At 48.6% G+C, this 25,070-nt stretch overlaps 1 protein-coding gene across 12 annotated transcripts in view; it reads left to right on the forward strand.

The window, feature by feature from the left end:
* Positions 1-25,070, forward strand: part of Eml1 (EMAP like 1) — a 173,372-nt gene that overhangs the window by 64,248 nt on the left and 84,054 nt on the right. The window contains exon 1 of one of the 12 annotated variants that reach the window (XM_039112550.2): positions 21,099-21,249. The exons of 10 other annotated variants lie outside the window; for them this stretch is intronic. The gene's annotated coding sequence lies outside the window, so the exon portion shown is untranslated. Of the gene's footprint in view, positions 1-21,098; positions 21,250-25,070 lie in introns of those variants that run through there. One more of the 12 variants, NM_001025741.2, reaches the window with a different exon arrangement.

Consider the following 25,070-nt stretch of genomic DNA (forward strand, 5'->3'; position numbering starts at 1 on the left):
GTGAGAGCGCACACCTCGCCTGTGGGAGGTTGCCTAATTGCCATCCGGGCCCTCCATCCAGCGAGGAACCTATTTTATAAGTAAACCGCAAGCATTAATGACGTTATAAACAAGCCAAGTGTTTTGTTTTAAAAGCGATCACTAATCACATAGACTTTATATCCAAAATAATGAGAGTCCCTTTCATGCATTTTTTTTTAATCTAAAAGAAATAGTCCGGGAGGATGTGGCGAAGAAAGGAGAGATACCGTCTTCTCATCTGCTGTTAACAGTTTGTCCACGCCCAAAAATCTTGCGTTGCTGAGGGCATGGAAAACGGCCCCTGAGCCTTGAGTGTTCTGAAGGCGTTCTCTCCAGTGACTCAGAATCTGCTCTATTTTGTAATTAGAAGTTTTTCTTTAATGGACGATTAGTCTTCCTCTTTAAAACCTCGGATCAGCCTGGAGAAAGGGGGCAAGTTCTAGTACTGGGGAAATGGTCTAAATGCATTCAGAAAGATGCTAATAAAAAAAAGGGCGAACGCCTGTTAAATGCTCTCCATGTCGCATAACTACCGATGATGGAAACCCTCCCACTGACATCTGACAAGCACATTTACCATCCTGCTGGGGACATAGCTCTTTCCGTACAGGCTGGGGAGTCCTGGCTTTGGTCAGCAGAGAGTGTATTTCCTCTAAAGAGACGATTCTTTGGGGGGAGGTTTTTATTTGTTTTTCTTTCAAAGCACAGTATTTATAACTTCTTTAAGCATACAGGGGGCTGGAGAGATCACCCGACGGTTAAGAGCACCAGCTGCCCTTCCGGAGTACCAGGGTGCGATTCCCAGCACCCACATGGCGGCTCACAACTGTCTGCAACTCCAATTTCAGTGGATCTGATGCTCTCACATAGACATTCACACACATGCACACGGGCAAAACATCAATGCACATAAAGCAGAAATAAATGAATTGTTTTTTTGTACCAACAACAAAGAAGAATCAGGCACAAGCTGGGCGAGGTGGTAGACATCCCTGTAATCCCAGTGGGAGGTAGGGCATCTAGGAGTTCAATACTGTCTGCACCCAGTGAGCTCAACAGCTAAGTCGCGAGATCCTATCTTACTACCCCTTCCCGCTCCATTCCCTACCTGCAAAAACCAAACCAACCAAACAAAAAACCCCCCAAACCAAAACCAAACAAAAACCCCAAACAAACAAACAAACAAACAAAAAACAAACAAACAAAAACAACCCCCCAAACCAGGTAGACATGCTTCTGGCTTTGTTTATTCAGAACTGTACCTTTTTAAAAAACATAGTTGGAGTGTAAAACCATGTGCTTGCTGTGTACTCCTGGGCCGCCGGTGGGCATCTTTCTTTATCCTGTTAGCTTTTTGGAAAATTTTTAAACTCCTGACCTTATTCATAACGGTACTGACAGGAGCAATCTGGTCTATAATATGCCTAAAGGCCCAGAGCATCACGCCGAGCCTGGGGGCTTCTCATGGGAAGCTTCCTACAGGAGGCTTTGTAGTCATAGAGGCGGGGATCTAACCACAGGTCCCTAAGGGTGGTGGCTGTATTGGGGTGCGGTCCTGGGCTGATGGTGTACTCTGTGTAGGGGGTACCGCCTCTTGAGTACAGTTGAGGGTTCCCAGGTGTGGCCCTTCAGCACAAAGCTACCCTGGAGAGGGCTTAAAGACTATTCGGCAAACTAAGCTGGTTTCTGATGAACACCTACAGTGGGCTGAGGGCAATATGGAGTTGCGGAAATGGCTCAGTGGGTAAAGTGCTGGCCATCCAAATAAGAGATGTGAATTTGAATCCTTGGGCCCCATGTATGAAGCCAGGGACAGCGGTATGCTTCTATACTCCCAGCACTGGGGAGCAGAGACAGGAGGGTTCTTGCTAACCACCAATCTAGTAAGGTCCAGGTTCAGTGAGAGGTCCTGTCTCAAAAAGAAAGTGGAGAACAATGGAGGAAGACACCGGATCTCTGCTCCCACCCCACACATGTACAGACACAGACACATATACCTATGATACAGATATGTACACATATAGCTCACACAGGAACAGACATGGACACGTACACACATAAAACACACAACCATGTGCAACACAAACACATACATGTGCACAGGCATGGACTTGTACATGTACCACACACACACATACATGTGCACAGGCATGGACTTATACATGCAGCACACACACACATACATGTGCACAGGCATGGGCTTGTACATGCACCACACACATATACATGTGCACAGGCATGGACTTGTACACACACACACACACACACACACACACACACACACACACCGTTAAATTCGTGGTCCCCCTAGATATGGAAGGTTTTTTGTTCTCAGCTCAGTCCTCGCCTGTTGGGTTTGAAGAGCCTTCCCTATCTACCCCTCTAGCCTCAGCCCCCTCTGTCCATTCCTTTGTGTATTCCACAAGAATGTGGGCCCCAACTGTGCCGCTCATTGTCACATGGTTCCCAGGCTCCAGTGACCCGCTGGGCCCTCCTGCTCTGCCCTTTAAGAAGCCCTACTGTGCTCATCAGGAGTAAAATGTCAACACCGTTTTCAGTTACTTAGTGACCCCAAGACAGCTTGTGCCAAGTGGGCTAAGGAACTATGGGGGGGGTGCTGCAGGTGTTAGGGTCTCAGGACGCTCTCCTAAGGAAGACTTGGCCGTCCTTCGTCCTTCACAGCCCACTCACTGCTGGCCAGTGGGCCAAAGGCAGGAGGGACACTCCAGGCCTAGGGAAGCGGCAGGAAGCTCAGGGTTAAGAGTACAGTGGCTTGCCGTAATGTAGGGGGACGGAGTGAAACAGAGTCAGGGGAATGACCTTAACAGACTTTCAGCTGATCTTAGTCCTTCCTTCTTTTTTTAGAGACTTCTTTATTCCGCTCATGCGGGCCTTGAATTTCAGCCCCAATGTGATCGTCCTGGTCACCTCATCTGGCTAGGTGCTTATCTCTGAAAGGTCCTGTCAGAGTGGTGGAGAGGGTAGTCTGGGAGAGCAGGCAGAAGTGGATGTGGGAGCCTGAGGCTGAAATCCTAGGAGAGGCTGTGGTAATTTATGCAGGATGGGCGGAGTTCAGGAGAGACAGTGGGTGACATTATCTACACTTGAAGAGGGAGAGAGTACCTGGGTTAAGGCTCCTCTAAGGCAGACAGGAGACAGGAGGATGAGCAGATAACGGGGCAGTGTTGGTCTGTGAGGGAGTTGGACGTGAAGCCAGGATGCTGGGCAGACCAGGCCAAAGGGTTTGGAGCCTCAAGGTGCCCACCATCAGCACATCAGTAATTAAATCACCACTTAGAGAGCTTGAGACACTGGAGTACCCTTTTTGAGTGACAGAACCCTGCATCTCCCCTCTCTGCCTCTTTGTCATTTAAGATTCTCCAGGACAATAACTTAGGGCTCCTGGATCCTTAGGGCTCTTCCGCCTACCAGTGCCCTGGCTCCCTAGTGGGTAAGGCGCCCTGCTTGATTTACGCTCTTCCCAGACTGGTCCTAGGGTCTCCTGAGCATTCTCGCCTTTTGGCAGTGCCTGGCACTGCCTGGGTTTACTGGAGAATGTTCCCTGGCTCGATTCAGGGCCATCGTGTCTTATAGTGCCTCCCTGAAGACGAGGGGCGTGTACACATGTAGTAATCCTCCTTCCCCGGAGAGCTGGTGCGCATGGGCATTCAGAAGAAGACAAACCCAGCAACCGTGAGTGTGGGGCAATGAGTGGCGGGTCTGCCCAAGTCAGACCTCTCTAACACCCCGTACAGAAGCGCTAGCCGGACACTCGCTCAGTAAGTAAGTAGAAGCATTTGCCGAAAGCATCTGGTGGTTAACAACCTTAGCACGTTCTTTTCTGCCAGAGTAACTGACATAACGAAGTAGCTCTTGGCAGAGTCAGAATTCTTAGCAGTAAAAAGGATTTGACTTAAATACCACCCCGCAAAGAAATTACATAACAAGAATTTTACACTCTTAAGGAAATTATGCTTTAATCGGGAAGTGATTTGGATGGAGTTGGGCTCTCATGCTACAGCATTTACAGGGCGTTTTCGCCCCGGTTGTAGGCACCACTGTTGGAAAGCCTTAGCAGTGGATAGCATTTAGTGATGATCGTCATCCCTGTGGACTGGCTTGTAAAACGCACCACACCCATGCCAAGTCATGACAGCCGCTCCCCGGGGAGGGCGAAGATCTCATAGGGACTGGGCCATGGAGGTTGGCAGGGCTTCAGAGGGTCAGTGCCGTGGGGAGGAACAGAGTGGGTGTGCACTCACAGCACACTCACGTCTCCCAAACGCCAACGCCTGCTCGCTGTGCTCCTTTCCTGTCGTGAGCCTGCTCTGTCTAGTTGACATCGGCTAGTGGAACAGACATGTGTTCAGACTTGGTTTCATGCTAAATTTTATCTAACACCACAGAGTGACCATTTCCCAAGTAGAGGTTGGCATTTTGAAGATAGGAAACCATGTCCTCTTTATCCCCAGCAGAGAGAGAGAGAGAGAGAGAGAGAGAGAGAGAGAGAGAGAGAGAGTGTGTGTGTGTGTGTGTGTGTATTTATGTGTGAGGGAAATGTGTGTGTGTTATGTTGTGTGTGTAAGTATGTGTGTTTGTATGTATGTGTTTGTGTGTGAGGGATATGTGGTGTGTGTGTGTGTGTGGTGTATGCAATGTGTGTGTGTGTGATGCTGTGTGTGTAAGTATGTGTGTTTGTATGTGTGTGTGTTTGTGTGTGCATGTATGTGTATTTGTGTGTGAGGGATATGTGGTGTGTGTGTGTGGTGTGTGTTGTGTGTGTGAGTAAATATGTGTATTTGTATGTATGTGTAGGATGTGTGTGTGTGCACATGTGTGCTTGTGTAAGGGATATGGGGTGTATGTGTGTGTGTGTGTGTGTGTGTGTGTGTGTGTGCCTCTAAGCACCAGGAGTTGGTTTGTGCACTTTACCTGTATTTTGTTGTTTGATTCTTACAACAGGACTCTGGAGTGGCTACTCTGTGTCCATTTTGTTGATGAAGAAACAAGGCCAACTTTTTTTTTAAAGATTTATTTATTTATTATACAGAAGTACACTGTAGCTGTCTTCAGACACACCAGAAGAGGGCATCAGATCTCATTACAAATGGTTGTGAGCCACCATGTGGTTGCTGGGATTGAACTCAAGATCTCTCGAAGAGCAGTCAATTCTCTTAACCACTGAGCCATCTCTCCAGGCCCAAGGCCAATGTTTTAAGGAACTCGTTGGAGGTAAGGTTCAGAGCTGGGTTTGAGCCCAGGCATTCTGGCTCCAGTGCCTGGGACACTGAACACTAGGTTATGTCCAGTGAAGATGGGTCAGGAGACAGAACAGCTGTAGGCAGGAAGGGGGTGAGAAGGCAGCTCAAGTTGGGCCCTGGCCTGTGGAATAGGTGACGCTCCCATTATTCGACCAGCTCTACTTGCCTGCCAGGTGAGCTGCCACAGGTCTGGGTACAAGTGTCATCATTGCTGCAGCATGCATATGAGCATTGTGGGCACACTTGTTCACCAGGCTTCACGTGCTGAAATTCAGTATCCACTGAGAGGCCTTCAGAGGGTGGGAAGGGGATCCAGCGGTGGGGACTCTGAATTAGCTGAGGCTGGAGTCCTGTGATCGAATCCTAAGAAGGGGAATGCCAGAAGGGAGGGACACACACCACACTTACACACGTGCTTATACACACGCACACACCACATACCACACACGCTTGTATACATGAATACACACACACACACACTTCACACTACACACACATACCACATACCTTACACACTTACATACATGCTTACACACACCATGTACTAAACACACACATATACACATACTACACACTCACACACATACGTACATGTATACATCACATACCACACACACTTCTGTACATGAATATATGCACACTTCATACTACACACATACATACACACATACCACATACCATACACACATACATGCATATATACATATCACATACCATACACACAAACAAGCACACACATACCATGTACTACACATACGAACATGCACACACCACACACTACACACACACACATGTACATACATACCACATGCCACACACTTCCATACTCACACACACCTGCACACACCATACACAGCAGCCCTCGCATCATCACACGGTTCTAGGCTGCCGTGGGACTCTGCCAACCAGAGGCCATCACCGTGTGGAGCCCCTCAATGTTGGACCCCCAGACTGTGGATCAGAATACCCTCTTTTCGTTATACCTTGATTTGTGGAGGGATTTATGGTGGTGTCTCGGTAGCAGAAAACCAGTGAAGACAACTGACATCACAAATTTTTCTTATTGTTGTTTGTTTTTAAATTACACCTCATGTATACTTTTAAAAATCAAAACCGTATTCATCTCTGAGTTCCAAGATGTCTTACAGTTTGAGCCTTAGGGAGAGCCTAGGCTCAGCACCTCACCTAGCCTCTCTGCTCTTCCTTCTGCCTCACTGCCCAGTGGGCGGCCTTTCCTCCCAGAAACCCTTCCACCCATCCACCTGTACTTCCAGGAGTTTCTGAACATGGCCGACTGTCTTACACACACCCCTCTCAGAACCCATTGCACACCATGGAGACCAGATGTAATTCAGCACAGCCGACTTGGTGCCCACCCTAACTCCCAGCCAGACCAGGAGCTCCCAGAGGTCAGACAGCCATGTCGGCTCAGCCACTGTGTGGCCGGGATCTGCTTGTGAATCTTTTCAGAGTGGAAATATGAAGTGGGAGCTTTAGTCTTCTTAGAAAGCGTTAGAATCCTGGCCTTTGTAACTCTGCGCCCTAAGCACTTGCCATGTGTGAGGGTCTGGCTCCCACATCCCACCCCAAAGAAAAGGAAGGGACGGACCCTGGCTCAGGGTGCTTGCCCGGTATGTGGGGTGCCCTTGGTTTAATCCCCAGTGCTGCCAAAGGGGGAGAGCACAACTGGATGTCCTGTGTCAGACACCACTGTGGCCTCCGTAGCCATGTGTGGAAGCTTCTCCCACCTTATTCTATTAACCTTCTGACCTTTCTAGGAGAATGTAATCATGGCGAAACACGGGTGCCAGGGAAGGCTCCGTCTTAACCATGTTTGAGGATGTAGATCAGTGACAAGAGTTCATTTAGGACCTATCTGTCCGTGGTGTCCCACGCTAAAACTCTGTCTCCCCTGAATGAGGCTCCTCTATCCTTCCCTACCCCTACTCCATGGTGGCCATTCTACTAGGTCTCTGTGACTTTAAACACTTAGGAACCTCAGGTGAGCACAGTCATGCACCAATGTCTTTCTGTAAGTGGTTCATTTCCTCCACGATCCCTTTGAGAAACAATGGTCTCCCGAAGTCATGGGATTCCAAACCTAACGTTTAACTAATGATTCAGTCTGGTGTGGAGTGGGATAAACACCCATGCGTTCCAGCTGTCACACGCCACAACCACGTGTACTAGATGGCACGCACTAGCTCACACACACTTTAGGACCCTTCGCTCAGCCCCTGCGAGGCTGCTGTTTCCCCTCTGGACTCTGAATGGTAAAGGAGCTTCGTCTCCCAACTAGGGCCAGACTATGCTCACACTCAAGGACAGCACAGGACATTGGGGTCTTGTCCAGCCATCTAGGAACCCTAAGTCTTGTTGGTTAAGCAGAGAAGAGACAGGCATCCGAGCTGGGCTGGGAGTTGGGGGGTGGAGGACATAGATTTTAGAGAGCTGACGAGGGACTCATGTTTGCTAAAGAAGTCCCCTGACATCTGCTTTCTGATCCAGTAGCATGCATTCTCCCTGCACTAGCTCAGAGACTAAGAAAGGAAAGAGCAGATGTAGGGCCCGGGACGAGGGAGGATCTGGCTGCACTCTTGGAATATCTCTTAATTTTTTTTTCCTCTTTTTTTTCCCTCCTAAGATTGCTTTTGCGCGTTTGGCACAATTTTCTGACACAAACGCCTGATTGGGGCTTCCAATTTCCAGGGCCATTTAAAGAGATAAGCGAGTAAAAGCTGCATGTGCTCCAAATGAATAATCCTTGGAAATTAGCACAAAACTCGACGTGCGCTCTGTCGAGAACATTCGCTGTGACTGACCACAGGTGACTTTTCCAGAGGCCGGGAACAGCCTGTGGCGACAGATGGGGTTAAGCCTGTCTAGGCTTTGTCCGAAGCTACTGAGATGGAGAACCTGCCTGTATTCCCTGACCTCCCATTTCTTGGCTAGAACCAGGATGGGTGGTTCTAGGGCTTAAATAAGTAAGTCCAGGCATGGAGCCTCACTCTGGCCAACTTAAGGGGCTCATGATAAACACACTGTTACAAAGGCGGAGGGAGGTGCGTGCGCAGCCAGAGGTTTAGCACAGCGCCGGGCACCTGGTGCAGAGGCCCAGTCCAGAGAGGGCGGTATAGACTGAGCAGTGCCAAGCCGAGTCACGTGATCTCACACGGGGGCGGGGGTGGGGGAAGCTGGGAAGTTGGTCTCCTGGTTTCCTTTTCCCCCTCTTCCCACCTGTTGGATCTACCAATGAATGTAGTGTGCAGTCAGCCTTCCTGTCCCGAGGATAGGGGAGAGGGTGCGAGACCAGGACTGTGTGGCGCATGCTCAAGGTGCTGAGCTTCCTCTCCTAGAACCGGAATGCTAGCATTCAACCACTGCGGCCTCCATCTTGTCCTAACTATTGCAACTGTCTGGCCCCTGAATGTTGTCAACTGGCTTGACTTATCCATGTTCGCAATACCCATAGTAGCTCTCCCGGGAATGTTGGATTCTGGTGCCTTACCACATCTCTCCGAGTTGTGTGTGCCGAGAGCACCTGGCACCATGACTGTGCCTAACCCTTGTTGCTTTCCTGTTCTCAAAGTGTGCCTATTCCTCAGACCTCAGTTTCAGCCTTTTTCCCTGGCCAAACCTCCCCTTATCTCACAGGTTTCTGTGAAGCAGATGCTCTGTCTTCCAAGTTGGTATTCACATGCCCCTGTAACACCGCTGGCTCTACTCCGTATGCGGTTAGTGGGCACTGCCCGTGGTTTGTGCTGAGTCTCCTCGAGACATAGAGTGACTGTCCCTACTGCCAATGGTTAAGAGCACAGACTGCTCTTCCAGAGGTCCTGAGTTCAAATCCCAGCAACCACATGGTGGCTCACAACCATCTGTAATGAGATCTGATGCCCTCTTCGGGTGTCTCCGAAGACAACTACAGTGTACTTTTATAAATAAAATAAATACATTGATCTTTAAAATAAAAAAAAAGGAATGGGTGATCTCTTGCCTACTGATACTTGTTGACTAAAAATACAATATTAAAATTATTCAGAAGGCCGTGCTGTCTTTATATTGTGAGAGGCAGAGGGGACACTAAATCCTGAAGGAACTTTGTTGTGTGAGGGAGTAACCCTCCTGATTACTGTGGAGTGGACTTGGCGTGTACAGCCTATGCTCACAGATGATACACGTGCGAACACACACCTGGCAAGAAATAGCGTGTATTGTTTTGTTTGTCTATTTTTGCTCGACATGACCTCTAAGTGCAGGCTAAGCCGTGTGTTCAGCACACAGACAGTAATCTGTTCCATTTTTGGAGGGATTTAGTGAGAGATGATACAGCGTATACAGAACCCTGTGAGCTTCGCCCAGGGAGGGCTTGAGGAACTTTTTTTAAAAAAGCTCTGGGGGTTGGGGATTTAGCTCAGTGGTAGAGCGCTTGCCTAGGAAGGGAAAGGCTCTGGGTTCGGTCCCCAGCTCCGAAAAAAGAACCAAAAAAAAAAAAAAAAAAAAAAAAAAAGCTCTGTAGCTGTGTTCAGAGACACCAGAAGAGGATTGGTTGTGAGCCACCATGTGTTTGCTGGGATTGGAACTCAGGACCTCTGGAAGAGCAGTCAGAACCCTTAACCATTGAGCCATCTCGACATGCTTACTTTCAACTAGTTTTCTAAGCTGCGATGCCGTGTAGCTGTAAAGCATCCTTGAACTCTTGGGTTCAAACACTCCTCCCGCTTCCGCCTCCCAAGTGACAGGGGCTAAAAGGACCCTAGATCTCACTTAGCTTTTAGAACCAAGCCCTCAGGTGAGTAGGCACTGTTTTATCACGTTTCTCTTACAGATGAACTTGTTGATGTGTTTTCCGTGACTTAGCTGAGGCTAAGCTGTTAAGTCAGCGACCGACCACAAATCCAGGTCTCTGGATGAAAACCCAGGGCCCTTTGACCTTCTCAAGCCGCGCCGGTCCGGTCTCTGTGTGGTACCTACCACACTCTGCTCATCGACATTTGTGTGTTTGTCAGGAAACACAAGAGAAACACCACGAGCCTCGTGGGCTCTGTAAAGTCCGCACTCAGAAGCCGGAGCGCGAGGGTTAGGCGTTTCAGGCCAGTGGGAGTGCACAGCCAGGAAACTGTCAGACCGGAAGGGAGGGAGGGAAAAAGAGAAAAGATGCAACAGGAAACTGCATCTTCTATTCTGACAATTTGGGGGCACTTCTCCCTCTTAGACCTTTTTAAAATAATGCTTTATTTTAAGGTCACCAACCTTCAAAACTCCAAGTAAAGCTCAAGCAGTTGTCTATAGAGTCTCACTGTACCCTCTTTTCCTTTTTCCTGGAGTCAGGGCTCTGCTCAGCACATGCTGAGCCAGCACTCCCTCCCTCACTGTGCTGCAGCCCCAGTGAGTTTTAGTCCTTTGTTTTTGTTTTTCCCCTGAGACAGGGTTTCCTCTGTGTAGCCCTGGCTGTGCCTCACTCTGTAGACCAGACTGGCCTCCAACTCACAGAGATCCTCCTGCCCCCTCCTCCCAAGTGCTGGGATTAAAGGTGTGCCCTACCTCCACCCAGCTGCCTTTTGTAGTTTTTATTTTAAGTCTGAGCCTCACCCAGATGCCAGGGCTGGTCTTGAACTTGTGATCTTACTGCTTCTGCCTCCCTCCTAGCTCATAGCAACTTTTAAAAACTTCCATATCTTCAGGTGGACTCTTGTCGATCTTGACTTTCTCTTCAGACAACATCCTGGGGGGAGTGACTTGCCTGTCGTTCTGTTTTTATACCTCTTCCCCAGAGAACCACTGTGTGAGGTGCTTCATGGAGGCGAGGCCACTGCTGACTTTAGATTAGAGAGAGATGCCCACACAGAGACAGGTCCAGTGCTTGGACGGAGCCCTGTCCAGTACCCTGGGAATCTGTTGGAACCAACCGGCTGCTTGCTAGGTCCTTCCCAGCCCAAGGCTCACCTCAGACATCTTGGGTTCCAGCCCACAGCTCCAGGGGAGGCAGGCTCACCACCTCTTAGCTGCAATTTCGGACTCAGAAAATGAAACACACGGTTTTCAATTGTTTCCAGTGACTTCTTTTAGTTCAATAGTTCTGCTTGTCCATAATGGTGTGGGTTTGTTTGGTTTTGCCCTGTCTGTGGTGCTAGAGATGGACTCCTGAGTCCTGAGCGCGCATGCCCAGTCCCCTGTGCAGAGCCAGTTTTGAGTGTGGCTGTGGGTACTACCTTAGACCCCTCTAGTATGTTAGCATTTTAGAGCCCAGTGGCTTAGGGAAGAAGCTGCAATTGTAGGGACCAGCATATCCTGGTCACCCACATACTGGTCCCTACACTAGCCTCGCCTGTGGGCACTGGCTTAATGCTTGGGTGACTTTCATAAAAACCTGACCCTTAGGTGAGTCATGTCCCTGGGGAGCCATGAGAACATATAAGGATCACCTGTCACACAGGGTCTGCCAGAACCCAGCTCTGAAAACTGTGGTTTCAACCCCACGTGGTATTGCGTGACCAAACGTGGGGCTCACGTAAAAATGGGCAGGAAAGGTTTCTGAATGCACAACCACCAAAAATTAATTGAAAGTCAAAGTCATGATGAATCCAGGGTATGTCTGACCACGCTCACAGATGCGTATCACATAGCTTCGCTGCAGCCTTGGCTGTGAGCACAGGTGGGCGTGTCTGCAGTGGGCGTGGCCTCTGGCCACTCAGCACCAACCAACCCTGTCTGAGAGAACTCAGCCTATAGCAGTCTTTGTGCTCTCAGAACTGCACTGAAAACGAAGACTCACTGTCCATACCACCACTCCTCAGCACAAACGTGCAAATACGTGTTTGCGCCATGTTGTGTCTGAACGTTTGATTTAAAAATAAATTTTATGAGTGGTCGCTGCTTGTACACCTGCCTGCCAGAAGAGGGCATCAGACCCCATTACAGATGGTCAGGAGCCACCAGTTGGGTGCTGGGAATTGAACTCCGGACCTCTGGAAGAACAGCCAGTTCTCTCCAGCCCTGAGTGTTTGATTTTTAGAAGTGTTGTTTGCTGACTTGAATTCCATTTAAAAAAAGAAATTGTGGGCTGGAGAGATGGCTCAGTGGTTAAGAGCACCGACTGCTCTTCCAGAGGTCCTGAGTTCAATTCCCAGCAACCACAAGGTGGCTCACAGCCATCTGTAATGGGATCTGATGCCCTCTTCTGGTGTGTCTGAAGACAGCGACAGTGTACTTATATATAATAAATGAATAAATCTTTAAAAAGATGTTCAATGAATTTTGGCTTAAGACTAGGACAGACTGTCAAACAACTTCTGAGACTTTCCTAAACATACTTATGTTTTGCATGATATGTTCATGTGAAGTGGCTTCTTTAGCATCAACGATTAATAAAATCAAAATATCAGTAAACCCTGATTTTTTTTCTTTTTTTTTCTTTTTTCTTTTTTTTCTTTCGGAGCTGGGGACTGAACCCAGGGCCTTGCGCCCGCTAGGCAAGCGCTCTTCCACTGAGCTAAATCCCCAACCCCAACCCTGATGTTTTAAAAGGATGATTTATGCCTGAAAACATCACATTTTCAGCTAAAAGTCAACATGACTCCCCTTCTCATTAGAATGCGAATTTGCTTTTGTTTTAAATAAATGGTAGGATGATATGTGTGTCAAAGGATTGTTTAAAAAAAAAATTCTTCCCCAGCCATCGGGAGGCAAAGGCAGGAGGATCTCAGTGAATTTGAGGCCAGCCCAGTCTGCACAGCAAGTTCCAGGCCAGCCAAGGCTACATAGTGAGACCTGGACTCAAAGAATAAACATTTCTCTTTACGATTTTCTATCGGTAAATGCTTGCTTCCTGTTTTATAACTCGAACTACCTATAGTCATGTAAAATATTCTCAGGTGACAGTGGATCTGGAGTGGGGAGAGTTTGGTGCCTAGAAAGCTAAGCCAGGTTGCCAGTCCGGTCCTGAGAAAGCCGGGCTGGGGAGGGTCCCACTGACTCGGCTGAATTCATTGGCTACTCCTCCCTCCCTTCCTGCTTGGTTCAGCAGGAATTTGTGTATCCTCTGTAAACAAAGCCTGCTGTGTGGCCTGAGGGGCCAGGATGATTCTTCCCATCTGCTGGGCAGCCGCACTCCAGAGCTTGGTGGGAGTGGCTCGGAGCCTCATCCCCAAATTCCTGCAGAAAGGGGCGGGCGTTGTGCTTCCCACCAATGAGGAAACCCAGGGCTTGCCTTCGCCCCCGCCCTCGGGCATCCCAATGCTGCTGCCTTCAAAGGCCCTGGGGCATAAATGCTGATCACTGCCACCCGGTCCCTTTTTGAAAACTCAACCCGAAAGGGATGGCTCTTTGTCACTTGCACAACCAGGATGGACCACCTAACTTGCCGTGCCAGATACCACCTATAGGATGTGCCTCAGTTTCCTGTGCCATACATACGGGTTCCTTTTTCCCATAAATCTTAAGGGACGTAATCTGGATGACTGTTTAGTGAACTACAAACCTCCGTCTGGTGGCCATGACTAATGCACAGTTAATAGTAGCATGTTTCAAAATAGTAACACTTTGGGTTTTCCGGGGGGGGGGGTGTTAATTAGATTTAATACTCAACATGGAACATGTATATTAAAACATCACATCATTACTTTAAAAATTGAACTGACAATTATTCTTTACCCATTAAAATATACCTTGTTGGGTTGCATGGCAAATTATTCCCTTGTCTGTCTGCATTTCTTTTCTTGATATAGGCTCTCACTGTGTAGCCCTGGCTGGCCTAAAACTTGCTATGTGGATCAGGCTAGCCTCAAATTCACAGAGATCTGTGGGCCTCTGACTCTCAAGTGTTGGGATTAACGACATTGTGCCAACATAGCCAGGCAGTTTTCTTTCCCTGTCCCTATATTCAGATCTGTCTGTCCCAGGCCTCTGATTTCCACCCCTCCCGTCTCAGGGACCTCATCTCATATACAAGCAGAGGGGACTCACACAGACAAAGATGGCCGTCGTGTCCCTCAACAGAACAGTCTGGTGGGACTACGGTCATAGGCAAACATACTCTTGGATCCAGGGGTCCTCATGGGGCACATGCCTCGCATGACTGCTTGTTTCCGTTCTTTCCATATGACTGACACACCCAGGAATACAGCCTCTGTGGCACTGGCTCACCTTAGAGAACCTCATGTGGCCTCACTCTGGAAGTGAACCAGAACTGATCATTGCCATGGATACTGTGGAGGGATACATGGCATGCAATCTTGACAGTTTGAGCCTACTGGTGCTAGTAGGTGCCCCAACAACGGGGTGGCGGGGGGCATCGTCTTGCTGTGTTAGTTACCAACTACAGAATGTGGGTTCCTGACTCAGGGCATTTGTGTGGCTGTGCCTTTGTGATACCCAAATAGGTGGGTATAGGCAGAAGAAGAAATCCAGCTGGTGAGCGTTCCTGCCTTAAGTCTGAAAGGACAGCTGAAGAGCTGTCTCTGAACCCTCTCCTGATGGAGAATCCTTTCCGACACACTGGGATTAGGGATGTTCTGGTTTACAGACCATCTGGCCTTTGGACAAGCCGCACAGCATTGAGGTGTCCCTTCCTTTCTCTCCTAGCTGTAAACCTCTCTGTGACCCCTCATGGCTGAATAACACTCTTCCCAGCATGCCTTTGTCCCACGCTTCTCCCCACACAATCGAGTCTACAGTTTGTTTCAGAGGGTCTGCCTTTGCAGGGAGACTCACAGCGGCAAGATTTAAGGGAGGCATTTGGAGGGCAGCCTTGCTGCAGCAGCAAGGGTTAAGGGAATAATATAAACATTTGAACGGAAGCTCGGAATAATTTGGAGTTCCGAGGGTCAGCATTAGTTACCCAGTCTTTGGTTATAGAAAGACTGTGCTTTGTAAAACAAATTGTGCTCACATGGTTTTGCAGATAAAATGTTTCCAAGTGTAGTGTTCCTCTTATCTGAAGCATTGTTAACCAGGGGCTGCAGACCCCCACACACTGCCAAACCAAAACCAAACTAAAAAAAAGAAAAAAAAAAAAAGAAAAGAAAAGAAAAAGAAAAACAACCCAAAACTTTTCCATAGCCTATGAGCTCCAGAGTCTTTCTCCTTGGGGCTGGACATATTGGGTGTTACCCTTTGAAAAGGTTATGTGGTTGGCCCAGACTGGTCTTAGCTGCCCTTTCCTGAAGATCAGTCCTGTTATCTGGACAAAAGGACATGGGTAGAGCTTTCTCTGTGCTTGTAGTCACCAGCCCTGTGGACTCTGTGTTTCTCAATGAGGGTACCACAGAGGCCACCCATTCAGGAGGAGGACTGCCTTTTGGTTTAAGGGACAAAAGTTTAAAAAAGTGTCCCAACTTTAAAATCACAGTCTTCAAGGCAAGATTTCAGATGTCCTGGCCTATACGTTTACATAGCAAGGGCATGAAAGTTATAGTTGGAGAAAAGTATTTTTTTTTGGTTCTTTTTTTTTTTTTTTTTTTTTTTTTTTGGAGCTGGGGACCGAACCCAGGGCCTTGTGCTTCCTAGGCAAGCGCTCTACCACTGAGCTAAATCCCCAACCCCAGAGAAAAGTATTTTTTAAAAACCGACAAAAGCAGCTATGGTCACCACCTGTTAGAAACCACAGAGCCATGCCAGCTCTGCTTTCTACTCAGACCCGAGTGGATGACTCACCAACGAGTCCTCTACTACAGAGGAATTCAGACCTGAGCTGAGGCAAGTGGAGTTTTACAAGTCTGGGGTCTGAAGAGTTGGCTCAGAGGTTAAGAGCACTCGTAAAGGACCCAGGTTCGATTCCCAGCACCCGCATGGAGGTTCCCAACTGTCTATGACTCCAGGCCCAACGAATCTGATACCCTCTTCTGGTTGCCAAGGTAACCAGACATGCACATGGGGAACATATATACATGTAGGCAAAATACTCATGCACAGACAATAAAAATGTAAAAGTGAATGTATGTATGTATGTATGTATGTATGTATGTGCATATATTTAGATAAAATCTCACCGTGTACTTCAGACTAGGTTTAAAATCATGGTCCTTCTACCTCCCCCAGAACCCACTTCAAGATTGTATTTTACTGACCATGAGGTTATTGGTACTAAAGTTAGTTGTCAGGGCACACCCCCTCTGCATGAGAGACCCCTCTCGGAAGCCGGAAGCTATCCACTCCTGCACATGTCGGATGTCTGTGAAGGACCTGGTGGGGGGCAAGCGTTTGCCCTCAGATATCCTGTGGCTTTGTTACTTCTGAGAGCCGATGCCGTTCTTTTCCTCAAACAGGGAACATGACCAAGGTCCTAGTACTTGGGAGGATGAAGCTGGCTGATCATGAGTCTAGGATCAGCCAACGTCATAGTGGGAGACCCCGTCTAAGACAAACCAAACCTCAAATGAAGAGATTTGGTATCAGAGTTCATTACAGAAGACAGCCAGCTACCTGAAAGGAGGCTTAGTTGCCCCAATGTCTTTATAAAGCACTTTTAAGGTGACAGATTATAAAACTGTGAAAGACTAGATTGTCCCCAGATATGGGCCAAAGCTATGCTTCCAGATTATTGTATCTGAGGCCTCCGTAGCCCGAGGCAGTGTATTCCATCCCAGACACACCAGCAACTGCACAGATCCTATTCTTGACTGTGAACCGCGCTCCCTGTGCAGAGGGGCCAGCGTTCGTGTGAACCTCAGGGGGTCACTGTCCTAGCAAAGATGAATGCCCAGTGAGTGCGAGCCAAAATCAGAAACGACTTTGCAGCCAGGGAAGCTGATAAGCAAGGCTTACTGCTCCAAGCCAGACAGACATCTGGGGACTGGCAGCACCAGGATCCAAACGGGTTTGGTCTAGCACATCCTTGTAGCACATAACTCATGGCTCAGCATCACTCAACCACGTAAGCGTCAGTTGTCCTGGCTGCTCCTGTGCCAACCTGGAGACCCTGAGCCAACCTGGAGACCCGTACACTTTTATTTGAGAGAGTTGTGCGCCTTCTAATACAGACTGACACACTTCGAGTCATGATCGGCAGTGGCTGATCCGTCTTTTCCTATAAACTCTGGCTTCTTTTCACCTATCTTTGTTAAAACGAAGATGAATAGATATTACCTTTAGATAGGCAAATTGCAGTCACCTCTTTGTAATACTAGTGCTCCAGCAGTCTGGAAGGATGCTCTCAACTGCCTGGTAGGCTTGGAGATTAAGTCAGATAAACCACCGGGGACCAGCAGGGGACAATCTCTAGGTTACTTCCTTGAGTCTCAAATGCTAACGAGATTTTTAGGGTGTCTGACGGTTTTTCTTTCTTCCTTATGATTTAAAAGATGATCACTTTGGGGAGCCTGGTATTGTGTGTGGGACTTGATGGTTTTGTGTTATGTGTAGAGGGAGGGGCGGCCCCTTGGAGAGAGACGTCTGACAGTCACCAGGCTTCATGAAGCAGCACCTGCAGTGGGATAGCTTCCGATGTTCCTATCATGAATGGCAAATGTCATTTCCTTGTCTCCATGTTAACCTTGCCTACTTACTTGGGGAAATAACCGAGGGCAGGAGGTCTGCCTGCTTTTGCCGGAGCCTGACTCCAGTGACAGTGTGTGTAGGCAGGTGTGCACTCCTGGTGCTGAGGTAAAGAAACAGGGACTTAGAGCCCCCCCCCCATCACCAGGCGGGCGCCCCGCGGGCCAGGGGAGAACTGGAGCAAAGTTCTTGTTGTTCCTCGTCCACAGGATTTCTACTGATCCATTTAACCCGAGTTCGAAAGCTGTGTGGTTTGTTCAAGGTTGAGGTTGAGGGCACAGGTTGAAGTGGAACAAATGGTGGATGTAAGTCTGAGATTCCATGGTCCAGTGCCACAGTGGATGTCTAAGAGCAGGGAGGGGGATGTGGATTTTTTGAAAAAAGGTTTATTTTGTTTCTAAGTGTGTGTGTGTGTGTGTGTGTGTGTGTGTCTCAGGTGTGTAGGTGCCCATGGAAGCCAGAGGCATCAGATCATCAGATCCTTTGGAGCTGGAATCACAAGCTTGCGAGCCACCTGCTGTAGGCATTGGGAACTGAACTCAGGGCCTCTGCAAGACCAGGGAATGCTCCTAACTGCTGAGCTGTTCCCCAGCCCCTCCCTATTCTGAGGCAGGTGTTAAACCTGAGAATCTTGTGAGAAAAACCTGTCCCATAATGTTTGAGTTACTTCGAGGCAACCTTGAATCCAATGCTGGTAAGATGATGGGCTCTGGCCAATACCATTTCAGGGTATCCAGAAAATAGCCACGAGTCATATTGTTCAGAGGCTCACAAAGGCGAAAGCCACAAGATCATATTTCCCATGAGGTTCAATCTGGGGCAAGTCTGTATCCTGACATACTTCCTCCCGCCTACCTCCAACCAGGGCAAACATACATCCTGATGCATTTCCTGCCCCTTACTTCCCACCTACACAGGAGCAAGCACATCTGGTACAGTTGACTCAAACAGACTTGTTTAGGGGAGCGAAAGCGCGGTTTGTTATCTCTGACAAACCATGTGACAACGTCCGGCATTCCAGGAAGTATCTGTCCCTGGGCAAGTGGGGCTACAGGTTAGCCCTAACATAGGGTTGTGTGTAGCCCAGGCTGGCCTTGAATCATTGTTGAGCTGAGGATGGCCTTGATCTTTTCTTTCTTTCTTTTTTTTTTAAAGATGTATGTATGTATGTATGTATGTATGTATGTAACTGCACTGTCCTTGACACACCAGAGGAGGGCATCAGATCCCATGACAGATGGTTGTGAGCCACCATGTGGTTGCTTGGTTTTGAACTCGTGACCTTTGGAAGAGCAGCCAGTGCTCTTAACTGCTGAGCCGTCTCTCCAGCTCTGGCTTTGGTCTTCTGACTCTCCACTTGTACTTGTTAAGTGCTGGGACTGCAGGCACGCACCACCACACGTGGTTTATGGGATACTGAGGAGCAAACCTAGAGCATCGTGCATGCTGGGCAAGGGCGCTACCAACTGAGCTACATCTGCAGCCCTGCTTTTGTTCTGAGTGCGTGTGTGCGTGCACTGCATTTCTTTTTATGACAAGGTGGTGCCGTGCAGCCCAGCCTGGCCTCAGAGTCACTGTGATCAGGCAGGCCCACACTTAGGATCCACCCTCCCGTTTCCACCTTCCCAGTGCTGTGCTACGGGACACCTTGCCTGGCAACTGGTTTTGATGGAGAGAAGTCTGCTGACGGCTTTACTTCTCATCCTTCAGCCTGGCGCTGTGGCCCATGACTCTCAGCCTGTGTCCTATCCTGCGTGCAGATGGCTCTCTTCCCATATATGTCCTGTAACGACAGACCACTTGAGAACCATGAAGTCACTGAGTTGTGTGCCCGCTTGTGATATACACAGCATCTGAGTGTTCTGAGGGTCGGCGTCAGCACTGTGTCCTCAAAAGGGTCTTTAGGCAGCTGACAGCTGATAAAAGTCTCTGAAGTTCCCATTTTCTTCCTCCTGGAAAGGTCAGTGTTATTGAGGTCAGTTATTTTCTTTGAGGTAGCAGGCATGTTTGTGTTATTATTACATTTTGTGTGTGTGTGTGTGTGTGTGTGTGTCTGTGTATTTGTGTGTGAGTGTGTGTTTATGTGTGTGAGTGCATGTGTGATGTGTGTGTGAGTATGTGTGTGTTTGTGTGAGTGTGTTTGGGAGTGTGTGAGTGTATGAGAGTGTACATATGTGATGTGTATGAGTGTGTGTGTGAGTGTGTGAGTGCATGTGTGATGTGTGTGAGTGTGCGTGTGTGGTGAGTGTGAGTGTATGTGAGTGTGTGTGTGAGAGTGTGAGTGTGTGAGTGTGTGAGTATATGAGAGTGTACATATGTGATGTGTGTGTGTTTGTGTATGTGAATGCATGTGTAATGTGTGTGTATGTGAGTGTGTGTGTGAGAGTGTGAGTGTGTGAGTGTGTTTGAGTGCGTGTGAGTATATGAGTGTGTGTGTGAGTATGTTTGAGTGTGTGTGAGTATATGAGAGTGTACATATGTGATGTGTGTGAGTGTGTGAGTGTGTTTGAGTGCGTGTGAGTGCATGTGTGATGTGTGTGAGAGTGTGTGCGTGTGTGGTGAGTGTGAGTGTATGTGAGTGTGTGTGTGAGAGTGTGAGTGTGTTTGAGTGCGTGTGAGTATATGAGTGCGTGTGAGTATGTTTGAGTGTGTGTGAGTATATGAGAGTGTACATATGTGATGTGTGTGTATGTGTTTGTGTATGTGAATGCATGTGTAATGTGTGTGTGTGAGTGTGCATGTGTGATGAGTGTGAGTGTATGTGAGTGTGTGTGTGTGTGAGAGTGTGAGTGTGTGCATGTGTGGTGTGTGCATGGCGTGGAACACTGATGGAGGTCAGAGGACAACGGGCAGCAGTTGGCTTTCAGTTCACCGTGGGTTCCAGCAATTGAACCTAGGCTGTGAGTTGGGCAGCCAGCGCACCTACCCACTTAGCCATCTTGCCGGCCCCTCAGTCATTTCCGAGAAGCTGATTACAGATCTTTCTGGTATGAATAATTTCAGTTTGTCCATCAGCCATTTTTCCTGAGGGAAAATTGGGTTCTGAGCGAAGACTCACAGCCAGATTGCGGCTGTGCTACTCTGATCCTGTGAACTGATGCCCTTTAGGACCTGCGCTCGAGGGTTGAACTTGAACAGTGTCTTAACCTTAAGCCATCTCAGATCAACTTTCATTTGACTGTGAGTCAGCAGCAATGAAGACCCTAAGCACTTGGGGTCAGTGCCTCCATCAGTTCAGATGTGACACATTGTCATGTGACACATTGCAGCATTGTGACACAGGAAATGACATCGTGGTGTCATTAGGAAAATGTTTCTTGACCTCCTACACTTTCCTGAGGATATTTTAGAGTTGGGGACCGTGTGGTTAGAACTGCCACTCAGGAGGTTTATAGGCGGTGACCCGGTGACTCGTGTGGCACGCTCCTGGGGATGGCTTTGCACTCGATGTCCTGGCAGAGTTCCTGACTTCTAGGTGCCCTGGCTGGATATGGAAGGGGTCCAGTAATGGGTCTCATGGCCGTGATGAGTATGGGGGATTCTGTGGGGTTCGTGGGGAGGACCTGCAGCTCAGCTTGCTCTTCAGGTAGTGGCGTTTTGGAGAGGATGTAGCCTGAGCTGAGCTTTGAAGGATCAAATCAGGTAAAGAAGGGGTGGGGGTGGGCGGAGACGGAAAGACCAGGTAGAGGGAGAGCATGAGCAACACCTGGGAGGTTGCGGGCCGTTCAGGAGCCGCCGGACTGGGATAGGGCACCGAGCCTAATTCCCAGCAAGAAGCCAGGGAGTGTATGCCCAGTGTTTCTCCCTCAGACGGGGGAAATCACAATGGCATTTCTTGTGATTCCTGGCCCACAATCTCCACACTGCCTCTCCGTGTGGCTGGACACACACGAGGGCTGAGTTTGCATTTTAGGAAGACCATACTAGAGGTGTAATAAAGAGAGATGACGGGGACCGGTGGGACTGCCGTGGGGTAAAGCAGTTGAGGCTGTTAGAGGAGCCCCAAAACAGTAAATGACCAGGAGAGACCAAGGTAGAGGCTGAGGAGGCGCAAGGGACAGAGACGACGCACTTGATCGTCTATCGTGCAGGGATTTAGAACCAACAGGATTCAGCGATCAATTTGATGTTAATCGTAAGAAATTGGGATTAGCCAAGGCTGTATCTAGGTTTATACATTATTGAATGGCTGCACAGATGGCCATTCACAGGGGTGGGGGAGCCTGGGAGGAAAAGAGGAAGCAAGGAAATGTGTTTAACATCGTGTCTATGGGCACACACAATCATGAGCACACGTGCTCGCACACACACACACACAGATATACATACACAGATATGTACACACAGAGACTCATGCACACACACACACAGATACATACACAGATAAGTACACACAGAGACTCATGCACACACACACACAGATACATACACAGATATGTACACACAGAGACTCATGCACACACACAGATATACATACATACATATGTAAACACAGAGACTCATGCACACACACATACACACACAGATATACATACACAGATATGTACACACAGAGACTCATGCACACACACACACACACACACACACACACACACCTCTAGCAGATTGAGCTCTAGAGCAGGGGGGGCTTTGGCTGGAGGCCCCAGCATAGGTGATGGATGAGCTTCTGCTGGGGGAGAGAGGACTTAACCGCTGTAGTCACAAGGGCCGTGATGACACCTGAGAGTGGGCCTTCCATGTCCCTCCTACATACAGAGGAAAACAGAGAAACTGTAAAACTCTTCAGAAAGCCTTGGAGATGTTCGGATGTGCGCATAGTAAGCCTGACATCCACAGGTGGATGACAAGTATTTTTGGTCCTGAGGAAACTCAGTCTTCAAGTCTGTACAGGTTGGCAAGATGCTGATCATGGTTTTTAGTTGTTTTCCCAGTGGGATGATTTTCTGTTGAAAAGAAGGCATTTCTCTTTCCCCTCTTTGGTTTCAGAGTGCTCAGAAAATTTTACTTTCTTATACCAGTGAGCATGCTGGAATAGTTTCTGTGACATTGGAAGAGACTGTGGCAGATGTGGTACCTCTTTTTATAAGAGGCTCCAAGGAGATGGGAAGAGAGGAGCTGAAGGCCTTAATTCCCACTGTAGGTTTGCGTACCAGGAGATTGACTTCTGGATGTCGACCCCCAGTGACCCACTTTTATCAGCTGAGCCCACCTAGTAAAGATTCCACACACTCCCAGATAGTTCTGTGCTACAGGCTGGAGACCACCCGTTCAAACACGTGAGTGCATGGGAATGCTTCAGAGTCAAACCAAAGCAGTCTGTCTCCAATTTTTTTTTCGTTTAAAGCTTTTAGCTTTGCCTGCACGCCATGTTTTGTCATGACTCGTTCTGCTGGTTTGTTTTGTTCAGCTGGAGTGAGGGCTGACACGGTTCTTTGGTTTGTCCGTGCGTTCTGCCTTCATGATTCCCCAGATAAGCTTTGTGGTGTGTGGTTCTTGCTCATAGTGCCCGTACTCCGTACACTGCAGGGTAGAGGAGGGACAGGATCACGTGATTCGCTCGGCACATGACAGCTTGCAGAGTGAGGATTACCACAGACAAGGAAGAATCTGGGCCTCTCCACCTCATAGTTTTACCACTTAGTTGGTGGTGGAGCCTTGGCTGGCGCAGCGCACACTCAGCTGCCCATAACGGGCAAAGCATACGCCAACACCGCAGAGGGCTCTTCCCCCGTAACCTGCTGTACTTCTCTGAGGTACTTTGCTCCTAACCACAGCTCGCACCTCTTCACCTCAGACAAGGATCTGGGGCAGTTCACAATTGAAGCTGGTTTTGCTTTGATTGACTTCCAAGAAGGGTTCCGTTCAAGCGTCACGTGCGAGCCATTGGTGTGCAGTGAGCTGGACTGGATGGATTACAGGAGTCGGGAAGTATGAGAGGAGGCAGCTGTGAGCTGGCAAGACGGCGAGGTTCAGCCTCTGTCGTTAACAAGTCTACCTGCTCTCCAACCAGGGACCACCTGCTCCGGTGCTGTTACATGGTCCCACTGGGAGCTTAGAGCAGGGGCTGGCTGTTGTGACAGGATTCCCCACATTAACTTTACATCCTCGCTGATTTTACTTTGTGTGTGTGTGTGTGTGTGTGTGTGTGTGTGTGTGTGTATCTATATGTGCGAGTATGTATGTGTATTGCATGTGTACATTTCTATATGTGTGTGTATGTATATGTGTGAACACATGTATCTGTGTGTATGTGTGTATATGTACGTGTATCTCTTATATGTGTTTATGTGTGTGCATGTGTATATATTGTGTATGTATGTGTGCATTATGTGTATATGTATCTGTGTGTATGTGTGTACGTGTTTATGTGTGTGCGTAAGTGTATATATGTGTGTGTGTGTACACATGTAAGCGGGGACCAGAAATTGGTGTTACCTCTTCTTCAGTAGGTATTCTTGTTTTTGTTGTTGTTTTTTGTTTTGTTTCTGCTTCCGTTTGAGACAGGATCTCTCCCTGGCTGACTTGGCGCTTGCTGACTCTGCTAGACTAGCTGGCCAGGAAGCCCTGGGATCCCCCTGCCTCTGCCTCTGCCTCTGCCTCTGCAGTGTGGGATTACAGCCGTGTCTACCCTCTGGGGTTTATGCATGGCTCCACCACTGAGCCATGTCTCTAACTGAGTCCGAACTTCATGCATGTCGTTGAACTGTCCCACAAAAGAGGGTCATCATTCTTTCCAGCCAGACAGGCTAGCTGTGAGTCCGACATTGCATTACTCAGGGTGATAGTACTCCAGACCTTCTGATGTCCAGAGCTTTTGCTGTTAATTGCACTCGGCCTCCGGTCTCCTCCAACTGTAGAGATTCTACACTGTGAGGATTCTACAAGAGATGATGACATGGGATAGGGGCTGCTCTAAAACTCCTCAGTCTGCATGTGCATTCCCACACGCTTTACATGGGCTTTGTAACGCTTCTGTGGCTAACCGCAAGCTGTCCACGGTAAGAGGATATGTGGTTAGATGGCTGGATTGCTCCCCTAATGGGAGCGGGGAGGCCAGAAGGCAGGTCCAAGCACATTGGAAGCTGCCACATCGTCGGCAGTGGAATACTGAGTGGTCAGCAGACAGACAACCTAGTGTGCAGAAATGAAAAATCTGGCTGCTCGCTTTTGAACAAAGGCACCGTCCAGCGTCTGGGGCCAAGCTTACTTGTGACGAGGAGCACTGGTGTCTCAGTGGAGAACAGACTTGGTCCACCTTGGGTTTCTCAAAACCGCCTCCTTCCAAGATGGCTCTTT

The sequence above is a fragment of the Rattus norvegicus genome, chromosome 6, assembly GCF_036323735.1.
Source record: "Rattus norvegicus strain BN/NHsdMcwi chromosome 6, GRCr8, whole genome shotgun sequence".
Taxonomy (NCBI): Eukaryota; Metazoa; Chordata; class Mammalia; order Rodentia; family Muridae; genus Rattus; species Rattus norvegicus.